This window comes from Alligator sinensis, unplaced genomic scaffold (assembly GCF_000455745.1).
Source record: "Alligator sinensis unplaced genomic scaffold, ASM45574v1 scaffold746_1, whole genome shotgun sequence".
In the NCBI taxonomy this organism is placed as follows: domain Eukaryota; kingdom Metazoa; phylum Chordata; order Crocodylia; family Alligatoridae; genus Alligator; species Alligator sinensis.
Window position 1 is genome coordinate 108,199 of NW_005841959.1, and position 6,816 is coordinate 115,014.

Sequence of the window (6,816 nt, forward strand, 5' to 3'; positions counted from 1 at the left end):
AATAATATATTTATCCTTCAACTCTAGTGATTGTGTTTTTCAGCATGGGACAGAGGTTTATGCCAGATAAGCTTTCACTATTTGAAATGTTTATCTGAACTATCCAAATGTATTAGATTTACAAATTTAGATTGATAATCTTTTAAGAACTCCATTTCCCTTGAGATTTCCAATGGTACACTCACCACAGCTTCCTCACTGAGGATCATTGGGATGAACAATGGGGAAGACGGATTGAGGTCCTCTCGTTGGTATATCCCTCCTTCCCCTTCCCCAAAATCATCCCGAGCATTTTGGCTGGCCAGATACTACTTGTACACTAGCACATAACATACCTTACTTGCTGAGCTGAAGGGTGCACTGGGAACCTATTTATTGTCGTGCATCTGAGAGAAGGACTTAAAACCATTCCTATAGGAATAATTCCTTACTGCTCCTTACCTAACATTACTCTGGTGAGATTAGACTAAGACCAAGTTAAATTTGAGCAGATATTTAGGTACTTGAATTAGTATTGTACCTCCAAAAGACTGGACAGAATTATGACAGGCTATTTTTATAAACCATGACCACACAATGACATTTCCCTCCTTTTGAAATATATCAGTGCTAGTTTAAATATATGCTACAATGGGAATAATGGGAGTGTAACAGAGATCCCATTACTTTGAGAAGAGAAGTGCTGCAGGCAAGACATACCATCAGATGCAGCTAGGCAAGGGCTAGCTATAGGAGATTACGCAGCCAGGGGAAGCTGAAGACAGGTTTTACAGGACTGCAAGTAAGGGCTTGGGTCTGCAAGTAACTGCTAGCAGCCTGGCAATAGGCAACCTTGTCAGAAATTGAGACAGGTAGGAGGATAACAACTACAGCTCAGCTGGGGATGCTGCAGCAGATGAGAGCAGGCTGCCCACTAAGCTCAGGGGACACACCTGTGGCTGGTTAGAGGCAAATGTGTGTCCAGAGGGGATGGAGTCAGTCTGGCCCCGGAAGGAGAGGATTTCCTGCCAGCTTGAACTGCTACAGAGGAGAAGATACAGACACTGGAAGGTACCCTGAAGGCTGGGAGGGGAGCCAGCAGATAGGGTATGGGTTTTGTAGTAATGTAGAGACCCAAGGTGGGGTCTTTGTAAGAACCTGTTGGTTAGGATTTTGTTTTGGTTTTGCTGGTGGCTTGGGGGTGGCTATAAGTAGCACTTTGAAGGCTACACAGCCTTGTAGCACATTGCAGTTTTCAACCCTGCAACAGTGAGTAGTGAGATAGGGGCTGAGGGCCTGAAGCCAGAGCAGCAAGGTAGGGGCTGAGCATCTGGTGTCATGAGCAGGACTGGAGGTCTGGCTAGGTTACTGGAACAAGGTGAAGTGCTGAACAATTAGGCTCACTCTAACACTCTTGGGACAGCCTCCCAAAGGAATATGAAGTTTCTGTCAAGGCATGGCATGTAAAGCAGAGAGAGGGTACCCTGAAGAGCCAAAGTGGGGCAGGGGCTGGCCCTGCTATTAGAATGATAAGGGTAACCAGTAGTACAGTATTGGGCAACTCACTCTTCATTTCAGTTGATGATAGCAAAAGTATTTCAGTTTAAACTTCTTGTTAAAAACAAACAAACAAACAAAAACCCACTTCCCAATGAAAGAAAAATAAAAGGTAAAAGTTCAATCATTTATCAAATGAAACTACATACTTTTGTGCCCCCTCTCCCCCATTCCACTAAACTATTTTTTCCATTAAAACTCTTTTTGATTATTTAGCTTTTATATACAATATATATCCATGGTAAAAGCTTCCATGAACTGTGTACTTGTTTGGATGCAACAAGGCTGTAAGATATAGCATAAATGAGCTGTGGCTTGCAGCTATGGTTATGTTGTTTCCAGAGCACAAACTAGCTTGTTTAAAACTAGTTCTGGTATCTCTGCATTATCCCACGTGGATATATCCTGTGTTTTCACCAGCTGATTACCCGTTAAAATGGTATGATGAGTCACCTAGGGCAATTTGACTGGACAATTTTAAAATATTTCATTGAAATGAACTACTATATTCTGCTGATAAGATAATTGCTTAGCAGCAACACTATGCTTGGGAAATGCACAGCAGCTACTTGTAGAGTTTTTACATGACTCTGGTGTAAAATGTTATGAAAAATAAACATATTGAAAGATGTCTAATAAAACTGTGGAAGTGAAGGGGTTTTTTTTGCTTGTTTTTTAGTAAATCAGTACTTAAATTATAAGATCTCTCCATGATGCTAGCAGAAATGTTTACAATAAGATTTTGCAAATATTTATAATAATATATAAGGTTCTGTTAAAGAGTTATTTCTGGGTTTCTTGGTACAAAAGAGCACACTTATGTGAAAGAAATTCTGAAAATCACATGCACTAAAATTATCTTTGTTAATGTTCTCTTTATTTTAACATTGTTAGGTGCCATAAGGCTGGTTTTGTTATTGTTGCTTTGTATATTTTGGCATGATTTTTCACTAAATTATCATTTGGAGAGGAAAGTGCATATTTTCAATTATTAAGGAATATTTTGTCCTTTCTTCTCTATTAGGTTTCAGAATACTCTCTTTAACTTCAGGGCAACTTTTTTTACTCTTGCTCTTCTGTCTGGAATCTGTTTCATAATATAATGCTGGTTATTAAGAGATAAGGAAGCAAGCCCAAAATGTGACAGGCATAGTATTCATTATAGGCATTTTATCTTACTCAAGTCTTGGGGTTTGACTGTAGAGGAGTTTGGCATCTCAATGTAGATTTAAGTGGTAGTTACATGATAAATGGAGCATAAACTTCATCTGGAAAGAGAAAATATCCATAATCAAGAGGCTAATGTCTCTTGGAACTTTTTGAATTATGATTTGCCATGTGATAAAGAATTCTAGAGTCATCCAACCACTGGTGTTAAAACCCAAAGCAATAGCTGTTGGTTTTTTCTTTAGCCCAATGTATTAATTAATTCTAGGTCTGTTTAAAGGCCTAATAATCTAAAGCAGGGCTATCTAGCTTCTAAGTAGCTGGGGGCCAAGTGCCCCATGGGCTGCCCAGACCACACCAGGGCAAATCAGGCTCCCCTGGCTTGCATGTCATGAGGATGCCCCCTCCCTCACTGCTGCACAGCATGCCAGTGTAGCCCCATGCTCACTCGTAGCTCCCCAGGCCTCACCATGATGCACTGTCTACCCCCATCAAGCAGGGGCAGACAGCAAAAGACAGAGGAGGGAGGGGGAGCCCAGAGACTCTGGATGCTATTACAGCTGGAGCAATCTGGGGAGCAGCAGTTAAGCAGGAGCCCAGGGGCCACAATTTAACCCCCTGCAGGCTGCACGGGGTGCACAGGCTGACAGTTGCATAGCCCTGATCTAAAGCCCACTAAAGTTGATGGTTTTTCATAGGTTGCAACTCAAGGGCTAAATGTAGTACCTATAGTCACGAGCATATAGATAAGGTTTGTGCCCTAATTTACTATGTTTCTTATGACCACGTTTACTCGAGACAAAATGTTTACTCAAGGAAACAGTAACTCCCTAGTGAGTAGTTGCTTAGAGTATGTGTTGTAATTCCACACTAGGCTTGCCTAAATTGCTGGAAGGAACATGTATTTATACAGTTGTGAGTAATCATATGAATAATTGCAAAATATTTTTTCAGCAAAGGCTCTTTTGATACTTTACAGAACTTCTAGTGAAATTAAAGCCCTTATAAGAGGGATTATTTTGATAAGAATATATTTTCTTATCGGAAAACGTATTTGCCCATTTCAGGCCAGCCTTAATAAACTATTGAACGGAGAAAGTTCAATAATATTTTATCAAGATCACTTTACTACATAAAAAAGGGTTTTTAAAAAATATAGCCAGGTGTTGTTTCTTTCAGACCTCCTATTAAGAACTAGGAATCAGACTATGTGGCAAGACTTCTGGTTGTAATAGTCTTTAGGGAAAAGTATATTTGTTTTCTGTAGGAACTAAAATTTCTTCTCCAGTTCCAAAAAAGGGAACAATACGATTTTGTTGGTCGGAAGATATGTGTTATATGGTAGGGACCCTGTATATGCCCACAGTGGAACCTCTTTAAAAATGTCTGGTATGTAATGTAGTTGTGGCCTGCCACTTAAAAGGTGCCCTACCACCTAAAAGCTGTCTTTAATCACCTCTGTATCTGAATTGACTGCCACTGAGATTTCTTCAGAGAGGCCAGAGAAAACTTGGAGCACCTTTATCTTTGAATTGGATGCTGGAATAGCAAACACCATTCTGAGGATGTACAAGAAGGCACCATTGCAGCTGTAGAAGATAGCCCCTTAAGCTTGTGAAACACACCTGCTACCAGCTCTGTCACCTAGTAGGACTGTGAAAAAGTGCTAGCCTCAGAAGGGAGTCTGGGTGGTCAGACAATGAAAGAGGTGGGAGCTCCCAGCTAAGAGAATGATACTGGACAGGTCAGAGCAGGACGGGGTCTCCAAGAGGGAGGGTACATGTAGGACTCTGAGAGACAGCAGATTTCCAATTACAGCACAAGGACACAGGGGTTGAGGATGCAAGAAGAAGACTGAGGTAGGAAGTGACCCAGGAGTTTGTGTGTGTTGTAGGAAGTGCTGGACCTGGTAAGGTTTCTTTACATAGTCATTTAGGACCTCAAATGAGAACCTAGCTGTGGATGTGGTTCCTTTACCTCAATCATACTCTTTTGGATCACAGGCCTATTGATACCTATTGGTAATCCAGCCAAACTTGTAATTGCATTGAAGCGCTTGGTCATTAAATTGACTGAATATACAGACAAGCAAAATTATAGAGCATCCAAGTCAATTCAAGGGGCTGTTTAAGCAGACTTTTTGACTGAACTGGTGTGCTAAATTTACTTCCATCTATTAGATATCCCTACTTCCCTTAAGCTCCTTAAGCCATGTTTTCAATGTTTCTGGCAACTCTTTAAAATACTGTAATTGCGGCTTTCCTTTTCTGACATGCATGTGTATCCTTTTTGTGGATGTGAGAGTTCCCATTCAGTTAGGAATCTTGTTTAACAATGTGTGTTGGTTCTTTTTCAGAGAAATCCCAGGACAAAATTTAATTAATGTTTGCAAGTCTGTATCACTTCTCTTAAAAAACAAAATAAAAAACCCAACTTGCATACCCCACAAAGTTGTTAGCTTCTTACCTAATTTGCAACTGGTCTTTGCATTTGCAAATTGGATTTTTGTGCCTGACAGATGTGCTCGAATGAGTATACAGACAAAACTGGAGCCCTGATTCTACTCTGCATTTGAAATGCTGCACATCCCATTCTGATCATGTTATGAAACTCAAATATACTTCATTTGTATTAAGAACATCACCAGAATGTTTGCTTTTTCTATTGCAAAAATCATTTTAAAGCTATAATTGTTTACTTCGCAGAAATCTTAACATTTCATTCAGCCTTCCTTGAAAGCACTAGTTCTCAATCCTTCTCTTCATTATATTGCACAGAATATATTGCAGGACACATAGGTAAGAAATATTGGAGCTCCCATTGCAAACACAGGAATTTCATAGATTTCATAGACTTGAAATTCCTGTGTTTGCAATTGTTAGTGAAACTGGGAGGTAGGTAGCCACTTGCTTGAGAGATGTTGTTTGAGGTTGGCAGGCTGCCTGTAATACAGGAGAGGTTTCTCCACCATGGCTACTTTGAGATGGTGGTATTATTTTTACATTTCTCTCTCTCTCTTTCTCTGTCTCACTAATCTATTGTCATTGTTTCGCCCTTTTTTATTGTGTCACATAAGAAGTGTGGCACAAGGACTTCAAATGTCATCCTGCCTAAAAGTGATTTTGTTCCTTAACCCTCATGTATAAGTACATTTTCATTATAAATTTTAAAATTATCCATTATCAAGTTAAGTAATTATATTTACCTTACATTTTTCAAATATGTAAGTTGACTGAACATATGGATGCTGTATAACAGGGGTCAGCAATCTCCAGCTCACAGGCCCATTCCACTCTGAAGAACTACTAGATTCAACCTGTGGACATGGGGGTTTGGCAACATTTGATGGTGGAGGCTTTGGCTGCACCGCAAAGTCACCATAGCGGTCTGGCAGTAGGAGTAGGGTGGCAGCAGCAAGGCGCCAGACTTCCATGTTTAGACCCTGAGATGGTGCAGAGTCACATGGAAGAACTGGATGCCTTTAAGTCGGCAGGCCCAGATGAGCTCCATCCGAGGGTGCTGAAGGCACTGGCTGACATCATTGCCCAGCCACTGGCGGGAATATTTGAACGCTCGTGGCTCACGGGCCAAGTCCCGGACGACTGGAAAAGGGCCAATGTGGTCCCCATTTTCAAGAAGGGGAGGAAGGAGGACCTGGGCAACTATAGGCCAGTCAGTCTCACCTCCATCCTAGGCAAAGTCTTTGAAAAAATTATCAAGGCTCACATTTGTGAGAGCCCGGCAGGACAAATTATGCTGAGGGGAAACCAGCACGGGTTCGTGGCAGGCAGATCGTGCCTGACCAATCTAGTCTCTTTTTATGACCAGGTTACGAAATGCCTGGACACAGGAGGAGGGGTGGATGTCGTATACTTAGACTTCAGGAAGGCCTTTGATACGGTATCCCACCCCATACTGGTGAACAAGTTAAGAGGCTGTGACTTGGATGACTACACAGTCCGGTGGGTGGCGAATTGGCTAGAGGGTCACGCCCAGAGAGTCGTGGTGGATGGGTCGGTTTCGACCTGGAAGGGTGTGGGCAGTGGGGTCCCGCAGGGCTCGATCCTTGGACCGATACTCTTTAATGTCTTCATCAGCGACTTGGACGAGGGA

General features: G+C 41.6%; 1 protein-coding gene across 1 annotated transcript in view; it reads left to right on the forward strand.

Moving 5' to 3' along the window:
- Window positions 1–904: 904 nt before the first annotated feature.
- Window positions 905–6,816, forward strand: part of IL1RAPL1 (interleukin 1 receptor accessory protein like 1) — a 376,606-nt gene continuing 370,694 nt past the window's right edge. Inside the window, exon 1 of the mRNA XM_014518489.2 lies at window positions 905–1,050. The gene's annotated coding sequence lies outside the window, so the exon portion shown is untranslated. The remainder of the gene's footprint in view (window positions 1,051–6,816) is intronic.